This window comes from Felis catus, chromosome A1, assembly GCF_018350175.1.
Source record: "Felis catus isolate Fca126 chromosome A1, F.catus_Fca126_mat1.0, whole genome shotgun sequence".
Lineage (NCBI taxonomy): Eukaryota > Metazoa > Chordata > Mammalia > Carnivora > Felidae > Felis > Felis catus.
Genome location: NC_058368.1, coordinates 9,249,655 through 9,263,467, shown reverse-complemented (window position 1 = coordinate 9,263,467; position 13,813 = coordinate 9,249,655).

Below are 13,813 nucleotides of genomic sequence, written 5' to 3'. Positions count from 1 at the left end.
TTGTTTGTGCAATTAGTGCCTGGACAGAATTTTCAAAAGTATCCCTCCCCAAAATCAAAGGGCCAAGGGGTTTGTGGCCCAGGAACAATCTCCTTCTCTAGCTCCAGGCCATTCCCATGCTAGCCTGGTGTTCCCCAGTTCAGAGACAGGAGCAAGCAAATGCCAGGCTGTTGGAAGTCTCAGCTGCCCGTCCTGTCTCTGCCTCGGACTGGCATGCTGTGTGACCTGGGTAACTTACCTGACCTCTCTGGGCACCGGTTTCCCGACCGGTGAAACTGACGTCCAAGATCCCACCCAATGAAACATGTAGGCTTGGATGTTCTGGATTAGGCCCAGAGCATTATGGGCTGTGGGATCAGCTCTGAGTCTGATCTGGGGTGGTGTGGGCCCCCGGGGAGCGTGTCTGCCCTGTCCTCTACCTAAGCCAGAACTCGGCCTCTGCCGGAAATGGAGCCGGTCCCCAGGATCCCCTCATGCGGGTTTTAAGTCACATTCTGGGGTCTATTAGAAAAGCAAAGGCCACCGCCAGAGACCATCCAGTCCCAGCACCCAAGGGGACAGGGAAAGAGCGGAAATTCCTCAGAGCAATTGCTTCACAGCCATTATCTTACTATGCGGCTTCCATTTTTCCAATACCCCTATCTCCAAACACACACATTCTCTCTCTCTCGTCACAGATCACATTTCCTCTGCCTTTTGGCATTATCGGCCCTGCCTTCGAATTTAATCAGCCTTTTTTTTTTTTTTTTTTCTCTCTCTGTCCTGGCAATACAACCACTGGGCTTGACGCTTATACTGAAGTTACATAAGCCCTGCAGTTCAAAGAGAGCTTTGAGTCAGCAGGACAGGACTGACGAAGCATTCCCAGGTTGGCCTCAGTGGGGCCGATCCTCCAGTCCCCGTTTTGGCCTAATTCCCGTGGAGATTCAATGCGCAGTAAGAACTACAAGCTTATGCGTACAATTATGAGCCAAGTATTTTAAAAGGCTAGAGGGCCAGAAATAGGAATCTGCATCTCTGTATCAGCAATTACTCTCTGCTTATTACTATAATAGCCCCATTGTCCCTGTGTCCTCTGCTCACTCCGACACAGGCAGGCAGGCCCCTCCCTCCCTCCCGTGCCCTCTTCCAGGCTCTGCCCACCGACTGCTGCCGGGACCAAGCCCACCGCTCCTCATGGGCTAGAGCGGAAAAACGAGAGATGGGGGGGTCGGAAGGGCTTCGTGTGTTCATCATCGCCTGCCGCGCATCACCACCTGTGTTCTTATCACTTAGCATTTTACGCAGGAAGTTCTCTTGAACAAGCACTTTACTATTAGGGGAATACAAAGAAACAGCAAGAGGTATGAGAGTGCTGAGTCATCACGGGAGGTCAGAGGGAGTGAAGTGGCGGGGGATCCGGAGAACGAAGGGAAATTTCGTCTCTGGGTGTTACCGGTGGGCTATTCTGGAGACTGGCTTCCCCCCCCCCCCCCGAGATCACAAGAGCCCTTTGCTCTGGAAAGAAGGGCCAAGACGGACGTGTGACAGAAATGGTCAACTCTCGAACGATTTTCAGGGGTTCCCCACTTTGGCCCTCCCGGAGAAACATTTAGGGAATAGAAAAGTGATAGAATTTCCGGGAGGTAGAGCCCAGGCATCGGTATTTTTAAATTTTTTATCTATTTTTTTTTTTAACGTTTATGTATTTTTGAGAGACAGAGAGAGATACAGCATGAGTGGGGGAGGAGCAGAGAGGGAGGACACACAGAATCGGAAGCAGGCTCCAGGCTCTGAGCTGTCAGGACAGAGCCGGACGTGGGGCTCGAACTCATGGGCCACAAGATCATGACCTGAGCTGAAGTCAGACCGACTGAGCCACCCAGGCGTCTTGGCATTGGTATTTTTTAAAGGATCTTCGGGTGATTTATTTTTTATTTATTTATTTATCTATCTATTTTTTGTATTTATTTATGTTTATTTATTTTTGAAAGAGAGAGAGCGTACAAGTGGAGCAGAGGCAGAGACAGAGGGAGACACAGAATCCGAAGCAGGCTCCAGCTCCGAGCTGTCAGCCCAGAGCCTGATGCGGGGCCTGAACTCACAAACAGTGAGATCATGACCTGAGCCGAAGTCAGACACTTAACCAACTGAGCCACTCAGGCGCCCCGGCTCTTCAGGTGATTAAAAAAAAAATTTTTTTTTTTTAACGTTTATTTACTTTCAAGAGAGAGACACACACACAGAATCCGAAGCAGGCTCCGGCTCTGAGCGGTCAGCACAGAGCCCAACGCGGGGCTCGAACCCACGTACTGCAAGATTGTGACCTGAGCCAAACTCAGACACTTCACTGACTAAGCCACCCAGGCGCCCCTCTCCAGGTGACTTTGATACACAGAGAGGGCGAAGGACACCAACATACAGTACACAGTGTTTTCTTCGTTAAATCGGGGAGTTGGGAGAGGCCCCAAACACTGAAAAGTGACTTTTTCGTATTAAATGAACAAGGTACCACTGATACAATATTGATAGGAACAGTTCACACTGTGTGCCAAGCTCCGCACTACGCTCTTTACTCGCATCGGCTCGCTTCGTTCTGATGCTAATCGCAAGACGCCCTAGTCACGGTCCCATCTGATGGATAAAACACCAAGGCTTAGGGAGATGCCGTCACTTGCCCCAGGCCAACCCAACGAGATCTAGTGTGTGCAAGGCGTGCGGTAAGCGGTAGCGTGGAAAATTGGAAGACGGGTAAGACGTAGGTCGGATCCTCAAGCTGCTGCCTTTGAGCAGAGGAGTGGAGCCACCCACACAAGTGACTAAAAGTCGGGAGCAGGAGGTGACGGCTGTGCAGAAGCCGCGACATGTGATACAACCACGGGCAAGAGAGAGAGAGAGAGAGAGAGAGAGAGAGGAGATTTGAAAAGGCTTCCTCGAGGAGTTCCACTGTGCTCTGAAGAATGAGCCCCGGATGCTGATTCACGGTGTGGGCCTGGGAGTGACAGCAGGAAGAGGAGAGCCCGGAGAGGAAGCAGAGTGCACAGAAATCCAAGAAAGCGGATCAGAACTGCCGGGTAGCCTGGGAGCCCTCAGGAGCCTTGGACAGGCCCCATATAGGAATGTGAACCAGGCCTGTGCCAGTGGGCTCTCGGTGGATCCAAGAAAGAATGTCAGAGGCACCCGGGGAGGTAGTTAGCATACAATCCCGTGGGGGTTTTGTTTGTTTGTCTGTTTGTTTAAGTCCAGGACAAGAGGACACGAAGTTAAGTCAACTATCTCCTCGGGAAGTCCCTGGATGCTTTGGCATTGAGCCCTGTTTTATCCTGCCAGCCTTGAACTACTGTGTTCTCTTCCACAGACCCTACCTTATTGTCAGGAACCACATCCCTGGCTGAGCACATCAGGGTCCCGAGGTGTCACTTACTCTTTGCTAGCGATGGCTGCTGTTACAGGTGTTTGACGTGAAAGAGAGGGACCCTGGTATCTTCTCTACAGATTTTTGGGTTGTTGCTCATGTGTTTACTTAGACATCGTATGCTTTCTCAATGCCTGTGATGGTTTGTGATACTTGATTTTCCTATCAAGGAAGAAGCAAGGAACTTGAGAACCCGGGATGCCGGGCTAGGTGGGACTTCCTTATATTTCCAGAAGCAGAGCTTTTCCTTTTTAAATTTTTTTTCTGTTTATTTATGTGTTTGAGAGAGCGGGCGAGCAGGGGGAGAGGCAGAGAGAGAAGAGAAAATGACCCTAGCAGGCTCCGCCCTGTCGGCACAGAGCCTGACACGGGGTTCGATCTCGTGAACCGTGAGATCATGACCTGAGCCGAAACCAAGAGTCAGACACTCTATGGTCTGAGGCACCCGGGCGCCCCAAAGGCAGAACTTTTCAAAGCTTCCACTGGAGAACTGCTGTTGGGACTTAGGATTTTGGGGTGTGGCCAGCGGTGGCCAAATGAAAGCATACCTTTCTTTGCAGTTTTGCGTTATATCTTAAAATTTCATGTAAATTTTGCATTCCCGTAACATATCCATCTCTTCATGTTATGCTGTACAAATGCTGTGGCTTTGCAAACCTCTGGTTTGCAACACCATTGTTCTGTCCAGGACTGGATTATTGATTTAGACATGAGTCACTTGAAAGACAGCTTTAAGCTATCTCTTTCACTATGATCAAAGAAAGTAGCTTACAAATCTTCCTTGTTTCAAAAAAAAAATTTTTTTTTTACGGCCTAGGTTAGCAGTTGGCGGATTTTAACCTATGTCATGGTAACCACTTTGTGGCAAAATGCTTTCATTAAAGATCCTTCTGTTTACAGCAAGTTCCATAGCGGTAAATCGATACTAAAGTTGAATCACCGACTTTTCCCCAGTGCAAAACCTACACGGTGGGGACTCTGAGGAGGGAAGAAAAGTCGAACAGGGGACCCGGTTATTTCACTGACACAGGTTGGCAGCGGGGAAACCATCCTTGGCTGAACGGCTTTGTGGAAAAGGGGTTCAGTCTTTAGAGCTACTCCCTGATCCACAGCAACACCTCTTGCTCCAATGGCTATGACCTTGAGGTAGGCTCTGAGTTGTTCCTCTCCTTTCCCAAGGTCCTGGCTTCCTCTCGGATCTTCAGCTTCTGATATCTAACACATTCTTTTCAGCTCATCTGGATGAAGGAGCTAAGAAGAGTCCACCCTCCCATCCCATCTGTCACTTCCTGGTTTTCTCCAGAGACGTTGTCTCTTTAATGGAGTATTGATGTCCGATTTTCCCTGAAGTCCTGACCCTTTGTTCACTGGGACTCACCAGTTCCTGGCAGCTGGCTCGCCTCTCCATAGGAAGGTTGTGTGTGGCAGGGCCAACCTGAGGTTAGAGCCCGCCTGCCAGAGAGCACCCGCACCTTCCCGGCTCTTCCTGCCACAGAATCTGCTCAGGAGTCCCACTCAGATCCCGGTACAGCTCTTCCCATGGCCAAATAGCATGGAAACACCATGGTTGGCATTGGTTTAGGATTTAGAATGTTTGGGTAACATTGACGGTGCATTCCCCATGTTCCAGTTGCCAGCTCCCCCATTTTCTTTCCTGGTCAGGCTAAGTTGTGGCAGATAAAATACATTGGTCACTCATTAAATATTTCTTGATTTTGATATGCTTCTATCAGAGCACCGTAGTCCAAGAAACACTCAAGCGTGAGCCAAGAAGAAAAAAATTGTGTGGCAAGCACCCAACTTTAATATCCTGTCATCTACTTCCTGTTTACTGCTGACGACTTGATGAACCTGTATGCACTATGGCCCAGGGCACACTGCAGTCACCAAAACTCCTGCTAAATGGCTCTTTTGATAAGGAGGAGCAGGATTGCTCCTCTTCCGACCTAAGGGACAAATTTAGGACCATCACCCTCCAGGGTCACGTCCTGGCTGAGGGAGTTGGGAACTGGCTAGGAGGCAGGGAAACACGGTCTCTTAACACAAAGGTTTACAGCAAAGGAAGTATCGCTAAAGACAGGTGCCACCGGCTGGAATTTCCTGAGCGTAATGAATCGTCCTGAAGGCAGGACCCCTTCAGGGACCACCTTGAGGACAGCCGAAGCCATAGCTGGATCCGTTGCCTAACGTCAGGGTTGGAGAGAGGAGAATGGCTGAGGAGACGAGCCAGAAGCAAGAGGGAAAACACTAGTCTCCAATGAGAGGAGCTCGGGCCATGGGGAGAAAGGGAAGGAGACGGAAACTCTCCAGGTCACCTCACAGCCCCAAATCTTAGGCAGGCTGGGGTCTGGCGCTGTACTCTGGCTAAGCCCTTCGATGCTCTGCGGAAGGAATGGAAGCCATACCAGCAGCACGACCTCACCACGGGCCCAACCATCAGGCTCAAACAACAGCAGAGAGTTTTTGCAGCGCACCCATGATGGCAACGGCAGGGACAGCGGGGCGACCTCATTGAGGAGAGAAGTGCAACAGAGCAGGTCCTGGCCCAGTAGGGCTTTCCCTAAGACTCTGTTCCCCACCCGCGCCAAGTTTTCTGCCAACGACAGTCGAAAACGGTTACCAAAGCTATGATGGGGAGGAGGCTGCGTTATTTATACTGTGGCTGCCCACTGCCAGCTTTGGTAGAGAGCAACTTCAAAGCTTCGTACCCAACGATGAAAAATTGTGAATGGTCGTCTCTTTCCAAAAATAAACGTAATTTCAGGAGGAGTGTATCCAAACTAACGAGGCTTTGTATCTGAGTTCCATGCCTTCCCTGGATGGACCCGTTAAATGAATCGCACAGGGAGAGCCCTTTAGAACAGGCCCCGTTGATAAACGCTCTTCATGAAAAGGGGCCTGGAGTGACATTGTACAACGATTGTCTCGGGAAGCCGGGCCTTCGCCGACGCTGGTCTGAATGACTCACCATTCTCTACACGTGAATGGGGTTTGTTGTCTTGGTGACAGCTAATGGCAGTTCGTTTCAGTGGAACGACATACATGCACATCAGTGGTGACATCAGACTTGACCCCTTTACGTCTGAAAAGCACCGATGCCTCCCGCTGGAGGTCCCATTGGGGCATCAGGAAACGCTAGCCTGCTTTGGGCTTTCATACGACCATTTAAGTCAGAGTTTTTCAAAGCTGCTATGTGGCAGATACTATGCTGGCACTGAAGTAGAAAAGTCAGTGTCTGCCCTGAGGGAGCCTAAAATCTGGTGGGGAAGTGAGCCCATGCAGTCTACCCTACCGGGAAGGACATCCTCAATTGCGAGGCCCTACAAAGGCCAACGTTGGAAGGTGACCCTGTCTACGTAAGCAGGTCTGGCTGGAGTTACAGCAAATGGAGGGCATTCGTGTCCTATGGCTGCTATCACAACATGAGTGGCTGAAAACAGTACAGACTAATTGTCTTACAGCTTTATACGTTAGAATTCCAACATGGGTCTCAACGGGCGAAACGCGAAATGTTGGCAGAGCTATGTTCCATTTTTGGAGGCTCAGGAGAGAATCCGTTCCCTTACCTTTCTAGCTTCTAGAAGCTGCCCACATTCCTTGGCTCATGGCCCTTTTCTTCCATCTTCAAAGCCACCAACATTGCATCTCTCTGAGTGTTCTCCCATAGTCACGTCTCTCTCTGACCATAGCTGGGAAAGTTTCTCTCTCTCTCTCTCTTTTTTTTTTAATGTTTATTTATTTATTTTTGAGCGAGAACAGGGGAGGGGCAGAGAGAGGGAGAGGGAGATAGAGAATCCCAAGCAGCCTCCGTGCTGGCAGCATAGAGCCTGACACGAGGCTCCAACTCACGAACCACGAAATCATGACCTGAACTGAAATCAAGAGTCAGACGCTTCACTGACTGAGCCACCCAGGTGCTGCAAGTTTCTCTCTTTTTAAGAACCCATGGGATTAGATTAAACCCACATGGATAATCCAGGCTAATCTCATCATCTCAAGGCCATGAACGGTAATATGTTCACAGGTTCTAAGGATTCAGACTTGCACATTTTTGGAGGACCATTGTTCTACCTACTACCCTGGGGAAAGACCCGTCACTATAGATATCCTATGTATTTATTTTGCTTTGAATTGCTTTTTGTTTCTGTTTTTTCAAGCATTATCCCTTGGAGAGGCTGTCTGAGATCAAAAGACGATTGATTATCTGCAGGGGTAGATTCAGAGATATACTGGATGGAACCAAGAGGGGGGTTGTTTCAAAATCTCCTGGTAGAATGTGGAGTTTGGAAAGGATAATCCAGCTTTACATTTATATTTGAAAGAAATGTTTAAAAGTCATGTTCCCATAATGCAAAGTACAGAAGGTAAAGCTCAACTATATTTTCTTGGCCCATAGAGCAGAAGGAATGCACCGCCTCTGTTATCTGTGATCGGGAGGGCCAGGAGGGGTGGGGTGGACACTTCCCTGAGGGTTGTATTAGACTCTTTCAAAGAAGATTGAAAAGCACTGAATTAGGCCAGGATAAAAGGCTTCTCACTAGTCTCTCCACCCCCATGCTTTCCTCAGTCTAGCCCATTTTCCATTTTTTTTCCCCACCCAGATGTGCACTCCTATGAAGAGCCCTGTGCCGAGGCAGCTTATTCATTTTAAAGCTCCCGGGTGGTTATTGGCTGTGCCTGGCATGTGGCAGATCCTCAATAAATGTTTGCTGAATGAATCAAATAAATTGAATGACTGCTGTTCGAGTCACTCCTGCTCACAAACCTGCCATGTCTCCCTATGATCCACTGAATAAAATCTGGTTGTTCTAAATGGTCCCTCCCCCACCCCCAGTTCCTTTCCTTCCGTCCTTATCTCCACATGTCCAAATCCTCTCTTTTTTAAGAGTTTAGGTTGCATTCATTTGGTAGGGTGGAGGTAGCAAGGTACCACGGACGGGGTAGCTTCAGCGATAGAAATTTCTTTTCTCCACCGTCCTGGAGGCTGGAAGTTGGATGTCGAGGCGTCAACAGGCACGGTTTCTCCTGAGGGAGAAACCCCCCACCCCACACCCTTGGTTTACAGACAGCTGTCTTCTGCATAGGTCTTCACCTGGTCACCTTTCTGTGTTGGTGTCCAGATTTGCTCTTATAAGTTCACCCGCCATATTGGATCACGGCCCACACGAGCAGCCTCATGGTAACTTGATTATCTCCTTAAAGGCCCTATCTCCAAACAGAGACACATCGCAGTCCATATCGCAGGCCAGTCTCATCACTTTCTTCGTAAAATCCCCCATTTGTGTCCTTTCCTCCCCTTCCCCCTTCCACTTTCTCTCCACCAAATTTCCCCACCTTGTACGACACACGTCAGACGTTCTAAAGTCGTTTCTCTTCTGAACAACCGTAGCAATAAATATCTTTCTTTCTAGCGATGGCTCTTGTCATTTTTCACCTTGAATTACATCCCCCTGTATTATATTTTATCTTGTATTATACTACCTTGTCTTATGACAGGTGTTCTATGGGTTATTTCCTCACCTGGAAGGTAAGCTCCTCCTGGACAGACTCTCTTTCTCACCGATCTGTGTCTCCCTCACACGCCTCGATACAGTGCCTTGAACATGAGTAGATGCTCGATAAGTATCTGATGACTGAATGAAGACGATAGAAAATAACTATGAGGTAGCCACCTGAGAATGAGATGGGCTGAATGCATCATAGATGAATTTATTTCTCTCTTGAAAAACAGTTGTTAGAGGGCAAGGAACCAGAAGCACGTGCAGGTGTGTGATTAATAAATGCTTTCTGACAAGACTCATGAAGCATATACCAGCAAAGCTGACTGGTCCCGTGGCAGCGAAACTCAGGGTGGTTTAGAGACAAGAGATGTGAATACAACTGTTGAGAGCACCTGTTCTGGAGCTAGCCTGCCTGGCTTTTGGCCTTGACTCTGTGACCCTGAAAAACTTGTGAAGCCATTCTGTGCCTCATTTTGCTCACCTGTTAATGGAGGATTCTCCCTCTATATACTTATTTAAATATTTATGTAATATTTAAATATTCGTATATATTGTATAAAATGGTCACGATTATTATATACATCTCCACCTCATAGGCTCCGGTGTGGCACTTGGAATAGCATCTGGCACAGAGTATACACTTGCAAATGTTTGCTATTATCATCAGCGATTTCAGGGGCGCCTGGGTGGCTCAGTCTGTTAAGCGGCCGACTTCGGCTCAAGTCACGATCTCGCGGTCCGTGAGTTCGAGCCCCGCGTCGGGCTCTGTGCCGACCGCTCAGAGCCTGGAGCCTGTTTCGGATTCTGTGCCTCCCTCTCTCTGACCCTCCCCCGTTCGCGCTTTGTCTCTCTCTGTCTCAAAAATAAATAAACGTTATCATCAGTGATTTCAGATGTTTTTAAAGAGGCCCCCCTTCTGCAACTCTAATCCACCCCTTAAATGAGGAGCGTTATGTTGTGGTGCATAAATATAAAAAGTTCTTCAAAACATGACATTTCTACCCGAGGGCGTACAATTACACTGAGTATAATTCTCTCTGTGTCTGGACATCGTGTGGGGAGAGCAGGTAGAACTTGTTGGCATCGTGGTTGGGCCTTTGTGAAATGTGACAGCGGAGTTCTTAATTGTTCTTAGAAATGTCAGAAGTCACTGGAAGCCAGTGGGCTTGACAGCTCAAGGGCTAATTAGCTCCAGACCCTGCTTCTTGGGCTGCCTCATTTGCAATTCTTGGTCACTTATTTTCTTACGTCTTTTTAAAAATTCCTCTTACAGTTTTGTAGGAGGCGAGGAGGGTGTGTGCAACAGATTCGTGGCAGGACTGTCTCCCACACCAGGGCCCTACGGAGGTGCAGGTGAGTTGCAGGTACGCAGGGGTGTCCGTGTTCAAGTCTGACCTCGGAATGAAGAGGGGAGCCACAGTATGTGCGGGACTCCCGCAGAAAGTCACCCCCGCCCGGTACTGAGTTCTCCTGTTTCAGAGGAGACGTCCTTATCCCCTCTCCCCTGACTCTCCAATGAGAGCATTTTCTCGGGGCCCACTTGTTAATCCAAAGGCCTCATTAAAAAACAAAACAAAAATAGGCTCAGCAAATTAAGCCAGACACAAAAGGGCAAATTTTGTATGATTTCAAAGTCTTCCATGAAATATTTAGAATAAACAAATTCATGGAGACGGAAAATAGGTTAGAGGTTACCAGGAGTGGGGAGTTAACGCTTTGTGGGTGCAGGGTTTCATTGTTCCCCACTCCTGAGCCCCATGTATCGAACTGCCATGCTAGGACTCTGCCAATGGGCCAGTAACCCCACATGACAAGTAGCTCATGGGACGCAAGGTGCTTGCTGTCCGGCCTCCCCACACCTTTGCCCATGCGGTTCCCTCTCCCTGAAATACACCTTTCTGTCTCTCTGGCAGACTGGATCACCTTTCAAAACTACAAGTCAGCTGCTCCCTCCTCTGTCCAGCCTCCTCTGACCCCCGCCCCGCACCCCACCCCCCCCCACCAGGAAGCCGGTTACTTCCTCCTTGCTGTCTTTCTGTGCACCAGGCCGCTGCAGCACTTAACCACATTCCGTCGTGATTTATTTCCTTTTTCTAAACATCAACTAATAACATGGACAGTAAACTTCAGGGTACATTTCTGCCAGTTTTAACCAATGCACAGGTAGTAGCATAACCAACACCGGCAAGGTTATGTTACCCACCGCGCCCCTCCCCCAGCCCCTGACAAATACTAATAGGTTCTTGGTCTCGCTAGTTTGGCCTTTTCCAGAATGTCATAGACATGAAAGCATACCGTAGGTATCGTGGTTGTTGGGATTATTTTTTATTTATATATTTGTCCCTTGTTCTGGACAGGGACCTTGCCTGATTCCTCTTTCCCAAGCACAGTGTGGGGTCCATGATAGGGCCCTGTACCGGTTCATGAAACGAATGAACGAAAGCATGACGTTAACAACTGTTTCTAATAGAAACGATCCTGCCCCCCCGCCCCCGCACACACACACCACCAAAAAAAAAGAAAAGAAAAAGAAAGAAAAGAAAAAGAAATGACCCCAGTCTGCTGTCCTCGACTTGGGGAATAAGTGGGAGGTTCCAGGCAGGAATGGAGGCAGCTGATAACAAGACAGTCCCAAGCAGATACCTGGGGGAGAGGTCAAGTTTGCCCAGCCCTTCCTTCTAGGTGACTGACAGGGAGCAGAATGTGGTGAGGCAACCGGCTGACTGGTCGGCACCGGTCACCCCCGAGCCAGCCCCAAAGGGCCGCACCCGTCAGCAGTGGCTCTAGCAGGCAGTTTGTCACCACCAGGGACACTTGGTGTTGCTGCGCACCTCTGGGACGCCCCATCGGCCAGCCTAGGGGCAGTCCAGAGGCTTCAAACCAGACTCACCCAGGCAGTAACGAACAGTACCCTGGTGGGGGCACAGAAAACCAGGAGGTCGGGAGGGAGTGGGGTCCTCAGACGCAGCTAACCTTTGCCCCTCCTCTGTCCTCCCTAACCCCTCTCCCTCCTCTTCACACACACATAGTCGCACAAGTTGGGAGGATCCTTTGCTTGCTCTAGGACTAGCTTGAATTTGAGGGACTAAGGCATGACAAGAAGCCATGTGAGTTGCTATTTTTCACGATGATTCTCTTTTACCCTTCGGGGAAATCCTCAACCCCACACTCGGATCTCATAACTGTGACCCAGAAGCAAAAGGCCCGTGTTTTTCCATTCCTCTTTCCTTCCATGCCTTATTAACTCTTTTACTAGTCCCCCAGTGGGAGCTCCTTGAAGGCCAGGGGCATAACCAGTTCCCTGGGTCATTTTGCAAGCACATCCATTATTAAAGAGAAATCATAACAGAGAAAGGGCCACGTGGTAAACTCTACATAAATAGCTGTTAAATAAAAGGATTCACTAATTCATCATCAACAAGCATAGATTATGGAAGCTACCTATCTACAACGTTCCCGGACCTCAGTTTGGAACGGCCATTGCCTCTAGATCGTATCCCAGGGCAGAGACTGAAAAAAACGATTTATTCCTCCTGGTGTTACTATTATGGTATTGGAGAATAAGGCATGGGTCCTAGCTCTATGACTTCTTATTGCAACAACTGATAATTGGCTTTAAGAATAACTTCGTGGGGCACCTGAGTGGCTCCTTCGGTTAAAGGTCCGACTTCGGCTCAGGTCATGATCTCACAGCTCCTGAGTTGGAGCCCCACGTCGGGCTCCGTGCTGACAGCTCAGAGCCTGGAGCCCACTTCCAATTCTGTGTCTAATGCTCTCTCTGCTCCTCCCTTCCTCACACTATGTGTGTGTGTGTGTGTGTGTGTGTGTGTGTCTCAAAAATAAACAAAACATTAAAAGAAAAAAGAAGAACTTCATTGTTTGTCTGTGGGACTGAGATTTTCTTTTTTTAATTCCTATCATGGACCAGAAGATTAAGAATGTTATCCATGAAATAGAATAGAATAGAATAAAAAAGAATATTTTCCAGACTTTTCACATTTTATTTTTTTAAATTTTTTTTTCAACGTTTATTTATTTTTGGGACAGAGAGAGACAGAGCATGAACGGGGGAGGGGCAGAGAGAGAGGGAGACACAGAATCGGAAACAGGCTCCAGGCTCCGAGCCATCAGCCCAGAGCCTGACGCGGGGCTCGAACTCACGGACCGCGAGATCGTGACCTGGCTGAAGTCGGACGCTCAACCGACTGCGCCACCCAGGCGCCCCCAGACTTTTCACATTTTAAATGATGTTTCTTTTTAAATTTGTAGCCCTTGCATCGTCAACCTAACAGATGTGTTTTCACTTCCTCTTTTAACTCTCCAGGCTGTTTAGTCTACAGAAATAAGGACGCGATCGCCCCTCAAGTCACGCCATGTTTCTGATCTGACCGTGCTGCTCGGAGAGGTCCCGTTCACATGTTGGTTACAGTGACAGAATAGAGCCCAATCTTCTTCCGGTGACAAGGCCACCGATCTAGGTCCTCTTCCCAGAACCAGCCCACGGGCCAGCACATTTCATAGCAATGCATCATCCCCATCGGATTTACTTTATTCCTCAAGCATGTGCCAGGCACGAGGGACATAAACCCCACACTCGTGATACTTGAAGGCTCCCGAGAGGGAGCAAAGGCAGTTACCAGTAGCTACTTGAGGGAAGCAGGTGAAGATTCAGGGTCGGGGACTTCGCCGCCTCTCCAGTGGCCTGGAGATGTTGCACCGTATCAGCGGGCAGCCCACGGTGTGAAACGGGGGCCTGCAAAAGGCCCTCTGGGCCAGCCGTGAGCCCACCGGCCCGCGGCTCGTCCAGGTAGGGAAAAGAGCACAGATTATTCTGAACCAACTGAGCTAGAATCCCAGGTCCACTCTGGACTGGCTGCGAGATTTTCAGCAAGTTTCTTGACCTCTGTGAATCTTTTCT